Below are 16,753 nucleotides of genomic sequence, written 5' to 3' on the forward strand. Positions count from 1 at the left end.
TTGCACTGTTATCCATGTTGAATTTAATTTTGTAAATAAGGGAAAGACAAAATATAATCAAGTGAGTTCTCCAGTTGATCACGACTGAAAGTCTTACACACTCCAACAAGTACCAGCTAATTTTAAGAAATTACACAATTATGAACAGAATGAATGAGGCAGTTTAAATATTTTATAGAGTGTAATATTATATATATATATAATACTACAAAAATTGGAAGTCCATGTCTGTTAATAATACAGCTCTGAAAAAAGGACCACCTAAAAATTATGAGTTTCTTTGATTTTACCAAATTGAGGAAGATGGATGATCATAGCCATAAAACCAAGCTAAACTGCTTGCACCAGGAGTGGCATAAAGTTATCCAAAATCAGTGTGTAAGACTGGTGGAGGAAAACATGCCAAGATGCATAAAAACTGTAATTAAAAACTAGGATTATTGCACAAAATATTGATTTCTGAATCTTAAAACTTTATTAATATGAACTTGTTTTTGTTTTTCATTATTTGAGATCTGAAAGCTCTGCATCCTTTTTATTATTTCAGCCATTTCTAATATAAATAATAATAAATGCTTTAAATGGAATATTTTTATTTGGAATTTGGGAGAAATGTTGTCCGTAGTTTATAGAATAAAACAACAATGTTCATTTTGTTCAAACTTATACCTATAAATAACAAAATCAGAGAAACTGAAGTGGTCTCTTAATTTAAATACAGAGCTGTATATTAACAGCTGTATATAAAGCAGACTCTGATTTTGTTTTGTATTTAATTTTCTTCTCAAACAGCACATGATAATAACACAGATATGAGTACCGTCCACAATAAGAGCGCACTCTTCTACAGCAAGAAATGCCATTCCATTCCAGCGGCCTCTGGAATCTCCTTTTTTATTTGAAGGCTGACTTTAAATATGGTTGCCGAAGGCCACCCCCATAGCCGAGTGTAAGATCACTGAGCATATTTCACAAAGAGAAATAGTCCAAAGAGCCTCTCACAGGTCCAGTGGCTATGAAGTAGGGCTGGCCTGAGAGGATTTTCAACCAATTAAGCGTGCAGTGTTTCGGAGGTGTTTATGAAGGTTTATATGCAAGCCTTACAGAACTGCAGTGACGGAATAAATACATTAAAAGAGAGGCAATAAGAGCACAATATATGACTCCATAAATCCATCAGATTATTATTGAATTTTATTAATTACAACACTTATGTCCAAAATACAACTGGTGTTCAATCAGTTTTAAAGTGAACTAAGAGGGGAAATAGATCAGGATATCCAGCCCCCACCACTCAAACTCCAATAGCAGCTATACCGGCGCAGACGACATTAAGCACATATCATTTCGAGGTAGGATATTAAAAATCATTCACAGACACGCAGTCGTGTTTGGCGTCAGAAGACGTAGGTAACTCAATAAATATCCGTCTCTCAGTGCAACAATACAGCATAGCTGGAGAAATTCAATCTTACTTTGTACATCACAATTTCATAAAGGTTGTTTTACAAAGCTTGGGTGGAAGAAAAAAACGTCAGTACACGGGTATCTTTAATGCTGCTCTCTCCCTCGCTCCCTCTCTCCTCTCTCCCTCTCTCTCCCTCTCTTCTCCTACTCTATTTAATTATGCTCTGTGAATTTTGGATCTTCCCTCCAGCATTGAAATGGAACGTGAATTATTAAGGTGTGTTTGTATAAATTATTATTGCTAACTCCAGGCACTTCTCTCTTTCACTCTCTAACGTACACACACCACACACGCAGACACACACACACACACACACACACACACACACCCTCTCTGCTGCCTTTAGTCTTTGGACTGTCCACTTACTCACTCTGTCTCTTCTTCTTCTTGCTTTTTTGTTTCTTGGAACTCATCTCCCATTCCCTTGTTATTTCTTTTTATCACAGATTCTTTCCTTCTTTTTCTGACTAACTGCCAACTGGCTAGCAGTGATCCTTATTTTAGGTGAATTGGGAAGAAGTATGTGAAAAATATATTTAAAACCAAGATGTGTTCTAGTGTGTTCAGTTCTAGTTCTCTAGTTTTATTTTTAAAATTTTAAATAAAAATTGAAACTCTTATATTGGCGAAGCAAAAAATTAATTATGAAGAGAAATAATGCTTTGTTTTTCTACCTTTTAGGATCTATTTACTGTTATAACACTAATTGTAATTGTATTGTAAAACTTATTTAACTTTGTAAAAAAAATGCATTTGACTTTTTGACATAGTGTGAATCTGGCAGTTATTGTTTATTATTGTTTGTTGTCAGAATCCAATTATAAATGGACCAATAGAAATAATGCAAAATGACGTAATAATATAGATTTAAATTGACTTCCACTGAAATTTTGAAAGCATGTTCACTTTCCTGTAAAATTACAATTTTATATAAAGTAAACAGCATTAAAAATGTATCTTTTTAAATCCTCATCACTTTTAAAAACAATCAAATCATTGTCAATTATTTAAAAAAAAGGTGTAATAAAACAACGTATAGTATTTTACTTTTTTTTCTCATTACTGTATTTAACTGCTATTTTCCCTGCTTTTGATCACTTTCTCACACTGAATATATTATATATTATAATGAAAACGTTATCTGTTCACCTTAAACAATTTCAATTGGGTAAATGAGCCCAATTAAAAACAAAGTATTTATTTGAGTTTTAAGTGTTTACACTACATAGTTTATAAATGAAGCAATTAAACAATTTAAAGTAATGAAAACGTTTTTTTTTTTTGAAAAAAGACAAAAATAAAAAGATACATAACACTAATAAGAAAAAAAAATGCCAAAACATGCAGTTAAAATCAAGTTATCATACATTTTTTGCTAAACCATATAGAGCTCCAGTTCATCCACTCACATATATTAATATTGTTTAACTGTTATTTAGACTATAATGACCATTATAAACAGTCAAAAAATAGTACATAGCATGTGTAATATAATGTGTAATGTCTTAGAGATATATCTCTATATGTCTCTATATAGATTTGTCACCCAGGCTTTTATTAATTAGTTAAACTAAAATAGTTCATGCAGAGTTCATTAATACCTAGTTTAGAATCAGGTGCAGATAATTAAAAATAAAAAACATTTTTTTTAAAATCCTGCACTAGTTCAGCCTTTTCTCCACTTCAGAAAAACCTACACTGTCTCTTGCGGAAGACTTACCAGTCTGCTACATATCCACACCCGTGAGTGTTATTCTTCTCTTAGATCTTCTGACCTACTTACACTTACATAGCCACGACTCCAGACCCTGACCATCGCTATATACCACATCAACTGAAAGCAGACGCCCTGACATCAAAATTAATTTCAGGCTATTAGGAGAAAGACACTCGATAAGCAGAGGAGTCCAAACGCTTAGGTTTGTTCATTTTCCACTGATGGCTACCAGAGACCACTGACCAATACAAAATGGCAAAACCTGAACCACCTGAGTTCTTTATTTATGGCATGTGGCTGCCAGCTAGGCAAAGGTTTTTAGGAGTCTTGCCTGTGGGCCTTTATTAGTGTTGCATGATGTGTTCGTCCATATTTTTTTTTTTTCACTTTAAATTAAAAGTGATTTATTAAATCTGATGCCAACCTAATCATTTATGAACCAATGAAAGGGTTGATTGGGCCTCGAAAGAGCTCAGTAACACTACTAATTGATCACATTGATTTATCAGTCTACTCATGCTTTAGTATTGACTTCAGTATTTGTAAAGTTTCTTTTTAGAGTCCATCTACCAAATACATTTGCTTTTTGGTGTTCACCCTGTGTAAAGTAGTTAAGAAACCCCAAAGAAGAGTGTCCTAAAAAAATGAATTTATTATTTTTAACGTTAATATTTTAAGCATGCTCTTCTAGTAAAGTACAATAATTCCAAATACTGTCATTTCAAAGTGTGCCTTGGTTTCAGTGAAGATATATACAAAGTGGATTGATGTGAAATGCTGCATTGTAGATGCAATACAATAGATATCCATACCTGTGTGTAATGTTGATAATGGTGAAATTGTGGTCAGTCCATGTTGGGGGCTCTATTTTATTTTATGGTGCAAAACATGTCCTAAAGTTTGCATTTCAAATATTTGTAGACATCACTTTGAGCAATTCTTACTTTGTAATTGTCTCTAGAACAGTGATTTCACATCAATCCACTGTGAGTTTGTTTACATTGTAATTGTTGGAATTCTCCATTAATAGTGGTTTGAGATGCTTCACCTCTGCAGTTTTCTGTGGTCTTCTTGGCTGTTTGATATTTGTAGATTATTGTTTAGATACTTTAAACAACGTACTTTCACTTTTTATACAACAAACATTTAATTTTAAGCATTTGATTGATTTATTCTGATATTTCAGCCTGATAGTGGTGTGATTTCCTAATATTTAGACATTGTTGGTCTTCATGTTGAATGACAGCAATAGTTGTTTGTTAGCTATGTTGTGTCTGGTGTAAAAATGCTTTAAAACATTAATGATCAAAACACATAGGTGGTCAGAAAACCATTAACAGTAACAGCGTTCAATTTTGCAGTAACTTAAGGAACTAGGAACTAGGAACTAGGAATAGGCTCCTGTCCCTAAGTTATGTGAGATGTATGAAAGGACTATGATTAATATGTTAATATGTTAATCTCACATATATGTGGACAGAAGATGATTAAAACATATTTCAACGAATTTGATGTGGACTTTAAAATACCAGGCTGTCATGGAGAGAGGATGGCAGTGGGTCATCTTTAGTGACGGGTCATGCTTTTATTTTGGAGGAGATAACCAACAAATGTGTACATCTGCCAGAACTGCATTAATATTCGAGCTGCATGAAATGAATTATCGCAGGACATCGTTAGAAACTGCCATGTCTTGTTACACATGCATTACACACTACTTCTGTATGTGTAGCTCAATTAATATGACCAGAAATTGCCCATATTAGTCTGCATTGGTAATCTTTTATTGTACCTGATAACCTGATAATCTTACACTTCCTTCTGAGTGCAATTATTTTTGCAACTACTTCTTAGTGAGTGTATACAGCTCTGGAAATAAATAAGAGACTATTACAGTTCTAAATCAGTTTCTCTGATTTTGTTTCATTCTATAAACTACAGACAACATTTCTCCCAAATTCCAAATAAACATATTGTCATTCAGAGCATTTATTTGCAGAAAATGAGAAATGACTGAAATAACAAAAAAGATGCAGAGCTTTCAGACCTCAAATGAGGCAAAGAAAACAAGTTCATATTCATAAAGTTTTAGGAGTTCAGAAATCCACATTTGGTGGAATAACCCTGGTTTTTAATCACAGTTTTCATGCATCTTGGCATGTTCACCTTCACCAGTTTTACACACTGCTTTTGGAAAACTTTATGCCTTTACTCCTGGTGCAAAAATTTAAGCAGTTCAGCTTGGTTTGATGGCTTGTGATCATCCATCTTCCTCTTGATTATATTCCAGATTTTTTTTTTATTTGGTAAAATCAAAGAAACTCATCATTTTTAAGTGGTCTCTTATTTTTTCCAGAGCCTATTTTTTTTTTACCGAGACTAAGCTGAAAAAGTTGTATTACTGTCGAGCTACAGTTCGCTGGACAGCCTCAGATCATTATATTTTAATTGTGATTTGTTATTCTATCAGAAAAATGTCCAAGGTTTATCAACACTGCGATCGTGGTAAAGACCAAAGGTCATGATCAAGAATTCCTGTACTGAGACCAACAGCCAGAACGAAGGGAACGAGACCGGGATTTTACGGTCTAGTCACGGGTGGTAAGACCAAAATCACAAGATCAAGTCTTCAGCTCTGCTACCCTTACACCTATTCTCTCCATCTCTCTCTCTCTCTCTCTCTCTCCGTCTCTCACTCTCCATCTCTTACTCTCTCTCTCTCACTCCCACTCAGTAATTTTCCGTTTGATTTCGGAGGTAATGCATTTTTTACAAATCAAAGAGGAAGCCAGTCCACCCCCCCCTCCCTCTCTCCTTTTGCCCGATCTCCCTCTCTCACCCCCCTCCCTCTTCCCCCCAGGCAGGTGAAGAGATAAAGGAGCCCCCATCATTTCCTTGTTAGTTTTGATTTGGGCAGCATGGGGCTTTCAAGTTCCTCCCATCACCCCCAGAAACATTATAACTAGCAGCCCAGGGAATACATCTCCTCACACACTCCTAGATATGGAGACACACACTGATGGGGCGAGCGTACACTACATACTCTCACACACACAGACAAACACGCGCATATACACAGAAATACAGAAAAACACAATAGAGCTACGAACAGCCGACATATTAATACATACGCTACACACAGATGGAAGGATAATCACATGCAGGAATGATGATAGCACAAAAATGCTACATAAAAAAGTGATATCGAGTGATTTAAAAAGTGTCAAAAGTAGTAATATAACAGACAAGAGCCCACATGCATGCTATCTAAGACTTTGGTTCTGGGGTATTAGGGAAGATTGAATCCAGGGTATTACAGGAGATGAATTGTTTTTTTGTTTTTTTTGTTTGCAGCCAATTGTGAACATCAGTTCCGTAATGGAAAAAACATTTTAAAATGTAATACTATGATTGTGAAACTTACAACATATATTTATTATTTAAACTAAATTATTCCACTAACCTGAACATGTATACAGACTTAGATATTTAGGTTTATGTACAATTTTTGTCAAACAAAAAAAAGCTAACATACTGTTTTTTCTGCAATTAAAAATAACTCCAATTATCAAGTCCTGTTTATTATTCGTGGCTCTTTAATGTATTTTAAAAGTAAACGTATAAGACTGAAAATTAAGCAAACAATCATGTTTGTAGAGGTGAAATGATTTTCAAACAACCAGAAGGTTATAGGGTACAGTACTGTCTTCATTCATACATGGACCAATATATCTCAATAAATCAACAATAATTAGTGTATGAAAATCTGTAAAATTGATAACATTTGTGTTTATTAAAAAAAGAGTCTTTTTAAGAACGTATTACTTTTGATGAAGTTAATATTTTTAGCGTGTTCTTCTAGTAAAGTACCATTTTTCTGAATACTGTCCTTTCAAAGTGTACCTTGGGTTTAGTGAAAATATACAAATATATACAAAGTAAAATATACAAAGTAGATTGGTGTAAAATGGTGCGTTGTAGATGCAATACAATGGATATCCATATCCATGTGTACTGGTGATACTGGTAAAATAGTGGTCAGTCCACTTTGGGGGCTCTATTTTACTTTGTGGTGCAGAACATGTCCTAAACTTTACATATCAATTATGTTTAGCCATAAATTTAACCACAACACAAATGGAAAGTAATAAATTTGTTATCAGGCAGTGCAATTGTAACCATTTTGCGTAATAGCTTTCTGTTATGTAGCTTTTAATGGCAGCTCTGTTTACTGTGCCCATCACTTGATCCATACATGGTTCAACACATCTCAATACACCAACAATAATTACTGTATGAAAGACTGTAAAAATGATAACATTCGTATATATTCTTAAAAGTTAAAAAAGAAAATTATTTTACAATAAGGGGATAGCACAAACTAATTTGTTAGCCTCAGGCTAATGTACAGTATACATAAATGGAGTGTGTGTTCTTCATGCATTTTTATTTTAACCAAAATAGGTATTGCATGTAGAATGTACTTTGTTTTAATGTTTCTACTTTTAGTTAAAATGTTCACCACAGGATAATATGTTAAAGGCACCACAAGTCACCACTAGTCAATATATTCATGCAAGTGAACATTACACTTACAAAGAGTGTGTTATGTGCCTGTATGATGCAATGAAGTCTGACTTTATTCAAGTCTTTCTTCTTTTAGTGTTTCTCCTTTTTACTTTCTTGAGTGATCAATGTTATAAAAGTAGAATATTTTACAACACTGTGATAACACAAACAGATATTTTATCCTCATGGTAATGTACACTTATGAAGAACTTTTCTGTGTGTTTAAGGAGCAACATTAAATTAATTTAAAAGTGTGTAATGCAATATAATATAGAGTAACTACAAAGTGTGTAAAGTTATTTGTTTGACACCACACAGACATACCAGTACAAACAGGAAACTTTCCTCAGCATTAGCTCAGGTTTATAATAAGCTGACACTTCACAGGTTCATTATTATTATAGCTCACACTAAACATGTGACTAATGGCAGTAACTGAAATGAACCAATCCACATGTTGAGTTTTCATGAACCTTTAATAAAAGAGCATCACTAAAGAGGTGGATTTGTTGGGTGGCACAAACAAAATAATACAAAGCAAAGGGACGGCGGCGGGACGGCACAGAAAGAGTGAAAGAAAGCAGGAAAGAGATGGGGGAAAGTGTGACACATGGGTGACACTTTGTCTCCAGCAGCGTGCTGAGATGGATGGGGAGCAGAGTTCTGAGTGAAAACATAAAAACTGGAGGAGTGTGATGGCTCTGGCTTCTCTCACCCTCTCCTCCCAGAACATGAAACACACTCTCAATATCTGTCTCATCTTTATGGTTTTGGGCTGCCACTGAAAAGGGACCGAACACTCTCTCTCTACACACCATCCTCTGTATCTGCAGTCCACCAACCCCCCCCCCCCCAACCATCACCACCACCCTCCTCTCTTCCTTCTTCCTGCTCTCCCCTCTCTCTCTCTCTCTCCATATACCCCTTTCCCTCTCTTGTCTGCTCTGACACCCCTCTGCACAGCCCCAGGGTCAAAGAACAGAAGGACTGGCTTGTGTGGTGTTTGTTAGGAGAGAGAGAGAGACGGAGCAGGAGGGAAGGAGGGAGTGAGTGAGGGTTTGTGGAGAAAAGGGTCGAGGACATGTCTGACAAAATGTGAAAACAGAAAGCGCACTTGGTCAAAACAGAGCAGTGCATCAGCATTAGACTGCTACACTCCCACATAATAGGTTCCCCACTGGTTCTTGGATTAGATGCAGAAATCTAGGAACATCTGGCTGGCACTGGACCATTATCAGAACACTGTGCCTTTTGGCCCTCAACACTTAAAAATATGACTTAATATTTTACATTTTTTGACAATTCAGACAATGTTCAGATGACACAGAAATCATATATCCCAGCTTAATAATGTTTTATTTCCACTTTTGTATGACAATTGTAGCGGAAATTTCAACTGTTCTTGGTGACTTGGTGTTCTGTTTCAAAGATATATACATTGATATTGATAAATAGTGATATTTTACAACGACAGGGTGGACAGCTTAAACTTTACCTCATCTATGTTTGGAGACAGTATAAGACATATGAAGTCAAATTAATATTATTCATTGCTGAACATTCAGCAGCAAGTGTCTTCAGTTCCTTTGAAATGAGGTTGTGATGTCATTGATCTCAAAGGTAATCTTAAGAGTCTACCCAAGGGTAGAAAATGTTTAACAAAAAATACACTAAATATTACTAATACTATTACTTAATAGTACTTAAGCATTAAAATACTATATCTGTGCTCTACTAAAGTATACTTTTTTCTCCTACTTCCACTTCTACATATTTTCCATGAGTTTAATACTTTTACTCCAATACATTTTAATGTGCTGCTTCAATACTTGTTACAATTATAATATCTGCACTGTTACCAGGTTTGATGAAGCTGCTCATCATTGAGCGAGAGATCAAGAGTTCAAGCTGATCTAATACGATTATTATGCTCCTGTTGTGCCCTTCACTCTGAGAACTTTCCACTGCTTTCTGTAGCAACTACATAACACAGTACTGTACTCTTAATTTTAGTACTTCAGAATTACATTTTACAATAAACTTCTTGCAGTACTTAAATACAAAAAATGTTGAATACTTCAGTAATTCCACTTAAGCATGGCGCTTAAAGAACACTTAAACTTCTACCTAAGTCACCAGATAGAGTGTTTGTTCTTTTACTCAAGTCTGGGTCTCTAGCACTATATTCTAGTCTTTTTATAACTGAGTAAAAGATCACGTTTATTGAGAAATGCAATGTATTATATGTAACTATGTTTGGACAGTTACACATGGTTTCAGTTTGAGCTAGGAAGAGCCCTGGTGTTTCTTACAGCTGAACATAACAGTGTGTTTAAGCGTATTCTATCATAGACAATGATTGCTTGCTGTAAGATGTTCTATGAGAACCATTTTTAGTTCCAAAAAGAGCCATTTTTGTAAAAGAGCTGTGATTGTGAAAGCTTTTTTTGGGACACCTTGAAATATTTTAATGCTTTGACACATTCATGCTTTCAAATGGCTCTTGACTTAATTATGTAATGAGGAAACAAACATGTATATCCATACATATCTCGATGTTTGGCATTTTTCACTTTTTGACACAACTTGAATCTTGATTTTAATATTTCATGCTGACAAATAAAAATGCTCCAAAATTAACTTTTTACATGGACTTTCATGGAAAGTTACGATGTTTTTCTTTAAAGTTTTAATTTTGGAGACTTCAGACACTAGTGAGTGAGTTCAGCTATTATGGTGTACCTATTACTTTAACAGGCATTTGGTTGCTCATGCACAGCTTATTTTATTGCCAAATGAAAGGATTGTCAATATAACAGGACCCTCGATGTGTAAGTCTAACATAACCATGCCCAATGCCAACTAGTAAATGCCCTGCAGCACAGTGTTGTGAAGCAGTGGAACTGGGTTTTTTAAGAGTGCTGAACCTTCAGCCAATACCTCTGGGGTGGGTTTAAGTGGAATTTGTGGTTACTAATCATTGATTGTCAGTACCTGACCTCACTAAGGCTCTCATGGTCATCAAATCCCACAGCAATGTTCCAGAATCAAGTGTAAGACCTTTGCAAATGGAATCACACTGCCAGTTGTATATCCTTGAATTCAAAAGCATCTTTTAAGAAGCAAGGGGGTCTAATCTGGACATATAGTGTACAAGACTTGTGAATAAGTGAGATAGCTATTGCCTTTACTAAAGAACATTAGAGAACCCTTTAGCAGCATTTACAAAAATGTCTCTTTAAAGAACAATCCATTGAATAACTCTTTAAGGAAGGTCCTTCAGTGAATCTCTTCTTCCTTTAGTTCAGAACTGTACTCCATCTTCAGTGTGTGAACCTGAACCAAAATCAACCCATTTAAAAGAATGAAATGTTTTGATGGGAAGGTTCTCCTGAGCTCAATAGTGGATATTAATAAAAAGGGAAAACAATGTATCAAAACACTATAAAATAAGATTCCCAGAGCACTTTAACACTTTTGTAATCCATACATACAGACTGATGCTGTCAGTGAATTTAACTTCAGACAGGTAACACTTTTGTACTCACTGCAACTATGTCAAAAGTATTAAAAAGTTGCTCTTTTACAAGGTTCCTCAATGACTCCTCAGTGGTTCGCTTGTATAACCAGCAGTTAACAAAAAACAAAAAATATCCGGACAGGGTTTAAGCTCAAAGATGATTCTTAAGGAATTGAGTTGGAGTAAACATTTACTCATACTTTTTGGGCTGGAGTTTGGGCAGCTCCTGCTTGCAGTAGGAAAGCATTCCCCCTCTCTGATAAATGAAGTCAGGAAGAAAAGATATTGAAGAGATCAGATATGGGGTGTTGGGAAGACTCATTGTAAACACATAAGCAAGGTGGATAATATTATAGAATTTGATTTGGAGGAGGGGCTTTCAGGAGAGGCTTTCAGAACAAAATAAGGGCTGTCACCTTCCAAACAGAAACAGTGGAGCCTCTCTTGTCGCCATTTAATGTGAAAGGTGCATTTAGAAAGTCCTTGTTGCATAAATTGTGCTTGATTTGTAGGTCCCAGGCCTATGTCCACTTCAGTGGACAAAAATGACATGATATTAGTATCAAATCTGATATTAGTACATTCTAAAGTTTCTCCAACAGAACCACACTGGTGCAACTTTTTCCTTAATTTGAAACTTTATCATTTTAACTATCTTTCATTGTTGCTTTTACTAAAAAACGATTGCTGGGTGAAATCGTTTAAGTTTTATAGTAAAGCCAAATCTGGTAAATTTTGGTTTTATAATAATACATTAGATTAAACCATTAATAAGACTCCTAGAATTTTAAGAGCTTGTGCACTAGAAGCGGTCAGACTGAGCCTGCACTGACATTAGATGGCGAATGAAAGAGTTTTACAGAGTAAACTTGAAGAAGAGATGGAACAGAGCTTTGGTGTGAAAGCATTTTATTTTTTTTTTAAGATTTGGTCAGTTTTATGTTGCTCATTCTTTTGAAATGATTGCTGGGTTATGTCAGCAAAGATGAAACCATTTTCTGGTGCTATGTGCAACTATTAAAAAAATCTAATTTTCCTCTGAATTGTTATAGCTTCTTGTACCATTGCTTTTACCAATGAACAGTTGTTGGATGAAGCACCTGGAGGCGAGGTTGATTGTTCAATGTTCTAATCATTACATTTTGAAATGATTGCTTCATATTTGTATTTAAGGATGTGCACTCTGAGCAACAATTATTCATAGACTCAGTTAACAAAGGTAAATCTCTTTTTTTGGGTGCTATACAACTATTTGAAAAAGTTTCTCTTCATAAGGTAGAGTGATTCAACTAGCAAATAACCACTTAAATAGTTTTCTGGGTTATATTATGTTAAGTTATTGTCCTGATTAGGCTACAAGCTTACAATGCACAGTGAGAGCTTATTGATTCAATAATAAGAAAAATGAAAATGGTATCCATGGGAGAGTTCCAAGGCAAAAGAAACACCAAGAAGGTCTGTCTCACATTTGCCAAAAAACAGATCTTTTGGCTGACAAAATAAAAGTGGAACTTTTTGGAAGGCGTGTCATAATTTCAATAAGATAACATCATACTGAAAGTCAAAAATGGTGATACTAGTGTGATGGTCTTGGGCTGATTTAAGACCTGCACAACTTAATTGATTGATTGTAATTGATGGAAATTGATGGTGGTTTAGTCGAAGTCTGAATGAGATGCTGTGGATGATTCTAAACAGACTGTTTATGCTTGAACACCCTCCAATGTGGTTGAATTAAAACAATTCTGCCAAGAAGAGTAGGCCAAAATTCCTTCACAGCACTGTGTAAGACTTATTGCCAGTTGCCGCTAACGCCAACACAAAGAGTGGCACAAGCCAGGTTGGTTAGGATACTTTTGGATGTTTTTTATATTTGCTCTGTTAAAATGTGTTTGATATTTAAATGTGCTTGTTCTCCTGTAAAATGTAAGTATGATAAAAAAGCAAACACAAAAGCAAATACTTTTTCACAGCACTGTACATTAGATGGATCCATCAATTAGCAAGCCCCCTGTCCTTTGAGAGCTCGTGCACTTGAAGCGGTCAGACTGAGCCTTCACTGAAGTTTGTAAAGGGGAGCCGGGCTAATGAAATGATAAGCCGAAGAGTGAAAGGCGAGTGAAAGTGAAGTTTTGCAGAGGAAACTTGGAGAAGAGGTGGAACAGAGCTGGAGTTAAAGAGGAGGCGATGGGAGCGGGTGAGCGCGCGGTATCAGTAGGCCATCTTACAGAACATCGGCCTTAAGATATAAGGGGAAAGGAGAGGGGGGGGGAGAGAAAAAGTATCAATCGATAGGGTTAAATTATTCATCGTCATTAATTATCGATCGCTCTCCGCTGCCGGCTCGTCCGCCTCGCGCCAGAGTTGAAAGCGGGGAAAGCGCGCTTTATTAAAACCGGCTCGAGCCTCATTGTTTCATGTCCCGCGGCAAAGAAAAAGCTCGAGCTGGTTCTACCAGCGCACGAGAAAAACACACACGAGCGAGAGGCGCGAGCACACCATCACCATCACTAACCCCCCTCGCGCGCCCTCTCTCTCTTTTTCCCTCTCTCTTTCTCTCTCTCTCTCTCTCTCTCTCTCTCTCTCTCTCTCTCTCTCTCCGCGCGCTCCCCTTTCCGCGCGGGAGAGCTTTGGGGAGCCTCGTTCGGCGTTGGCGGGGCGGCTGTGTCTCGCGCGGATCGATGTGGGATCAATGGCTCGCGCTGACTAATAGCCAGAGAGCGCCTTTGATCTCGCGACTGAGAGATCAAAACCCCGCGCGAGAGGGAAAAAGAGAGAGAGAGCGAGGGGAAGAGAGGAGCAGGAACAGAGAGCGGACCTTAAACTTCACACACATACAGGCTACGCACTGATGATACGCGCGCTCGCGCTTATTGTCGCGGTGTGACAGCACAGATCCTGGGACGACCCAGGCCGCTTCCATAGGCCAGAGCTGGGTCAGTCCCACAGGCGTGTCTAGACCCTGTTCAGGGGTTTTAAACAGCACCATAAAATTAACCAATAAGAGCCCAGAGCCATTTCTGAATATTGATACCAATTTTAAAACTGAGATAGATAAATTTAGTGAGTAGCTCGTTCATGTTTTTTTTTGTATTGTGGGCACATGACTGTAAATATTTTAAGAATGACAACCTATTTTAAATGTTTTCCATCATGAAGAAAAACGATTTAACTAGCAAAGAACTAACCATTTACGATCTGAATTATGTTCCAGTGATGAAAAATATAAGAAAATAATGTTTTCTATCAGTAATGCACTTCAAATATGTATATATATTATTTGTATTTTTATGTTAATTAACTCATAATGCGATTTTTTATTTCATTTTTTCCAATGCAGTGGGCGGAGATAAGCTGCTGTTTGATTGGCTGATAAAAGTCAATTCTCTTTGTCAACATGCCTCAACCTGTTTTAAATGCAGGAAAACACAAGAAAAAACAGATGCAGGGTCTTAAAGAGTGAAATGGTTATGATTGCTTTAACTATTGCTTTTACCCAATAGTTGATATGTAAAGAACCTCAAGTTTTACAGTGAGGCAACATCTGATCAGATATAGAGTTACAACTTATATTAATAGCCTACATTAGATGGATCCACCAATCCGCCCCATGTCCTTTTAGAGCTCATGCACTTTAAGCGGTCAGGCTAAGCCTGCATTGAAGCGCGGCGAGCGGACCTTAAACTTTACACACACATAGCCTATAGGCTACACACTGATACGCGCGCTCGCGCTTACTGTCGTGGTGTGACATCCCAGGGCGTTTCCATATAGGCCAGAGATCGGCCTGTCCCACAGGCGTGTCTAGACCCTTAGGGGTTTTAAGCAGCACCCATAAAAATTAACCTATAAGAACCCCCGCGGTGTCAAGGAAATTTTTCCTTTGATTGATGCATCCACCCTAACTCCTCTGTCCATTTTACTCCCTAAAAACTTAATGGCCCCTGATTCCTCCTTTCTCCTCCTCGCCGACCTAAAAACATCTTCTGATCTTCTGGATTCTGTTTAAGAATTGGTTTTAAATGTTTACATTACCACTTTGTGTTCCCAGTACACTCAGCAGGTAAGGACTTGATGACAAACCTGCATAGTTCTGAAAATTAAAGGTGCCAAAAGGGTTACTGGTAAAAAGTTATGTAGAGAACACACTGTGGTTCCTTTATGGTATTGTTTAAGTTTGCACTATGCTACTTTACATTGAACCCATTACTGACAATGATGTGGAAATGCATACACACAGCTTACCCAGTCCTTGTTGAAAGTACTGACAGCAAAATAGAATTCTCTGAAGCAGATAAATGTGCACCTGTTGGCGCCATGCGTGATGCCAGGTCTAGAAAGGAGAAGTATAAAGCCCCCAGCATTAAGCTGTAGAGCAGTGGAACTGTGATTTCTAGAAGGATGTTGCTCCATAAAGTATGTCTGGGATGAGTTGAGGATGAGATCGTTGTCCAATGAAATCATCGCTGTGCAATGAAAAACAAGTATCTCCAAAACAGCAACTTTACAGGAGAGAAAAAAACCTTCTAAACTTTCAGCGGATGTCAATTTAAAAGTAATTCTATTATTTTTCAATTTTAAAATTATTAATTTAAAATAATTTAGTAAACTTAATATCGACAAAATTGGAGATACTTTGTTTTTCATTGGACATCGACATTATGCTCCTGAACTCACAAATGTTCTTCTCAAGTACTCCAGGTGTCCCAATACTGTCCGTATAATGCAGTTTCAACAACAGGTCAAAAATTATTCTTAACAGATGTATCACTAATTGAGCATTTTTTTGGACCAACAACTCCTTTTTGTTGAATTACTAATATTGTGATTTGTCAATGTGTGTAAATCTAAACTGGGACATAAAAATAGGTGGTGAGTCAGATGGCAGACAAAAATGTAAACAGCATGTATTGCAGCAGCTCTTAGTTCATGGCAGGTCTGGGCCATGTTGGTTTTTGGGGTGTTCCTGGCATTTTAAACGATTACCTCTTAGTTTAATAAATCTGTGACCTTCCTTTCCAGATCTACACCAAGCTCCACTATGAATCCAAAAAAGGAAAAGTAGTGGCAAGTTAAAAGACATATTAAATCTATCAGCACAACTGTATATATATACATGCATTATTTATCACTCATTATATATTACCACTCCAGCTGTGTGCTGTGCTAAAGGACGTCTGTGGCACCAGTTGCTTTTAAAAGCCATTGCTATTCGTCTATTTCTCCTCTTTATCCCCCTATCTCTTCATCCCTCCTCCCTCTGGCCAGTGAGTTACTCTCTCTATCGCTCTCACTTCCCGAATTAACCACTCAAGAAGTCACCACCGACTCAATCAATAACTCATACATAAACCCTGCTATAATCGCTCCACATGCCTGTCTGTCTGCCCTTTCCAACCTCTCCTCCTCCTTCGTTACCCCCACACCCTCTCGCCCTCTGTCCTTAATCTTCTCAACACCACCCAGACATTTGAAGTAC

At 36.7% G+C, this 16,753-nt stretch overlaps 1 protein-coding gene across 2 annotated transcripts in view; it reads right to left on the reverse strand.

Annotated features, from left to right (window-relative positions):
* erfl1 (Ets2 repressor factor like 1) overlaps positions 1-16,753 on the reverse strand; it is a 65,687-nt gene that overhangs the window by 11,733 nt on the left and 37,201 nt on the right. The window lies entirely within an intron of this gene.

This window comes from Astyanax mexicanus, chromosome 1, assembly GCF_023375975.1.
Source record: "Astyanax mexicanus isolate ESR-SI-001 chromosome 1, AstMex3_surface, whole genome shotgun sequence".
NCBI lineage: Eukaryota > Metazoa > Chordata > Actinopteri > Characiformes > Acestrorhamphidae > Astyanax > Astyanax mexicanus.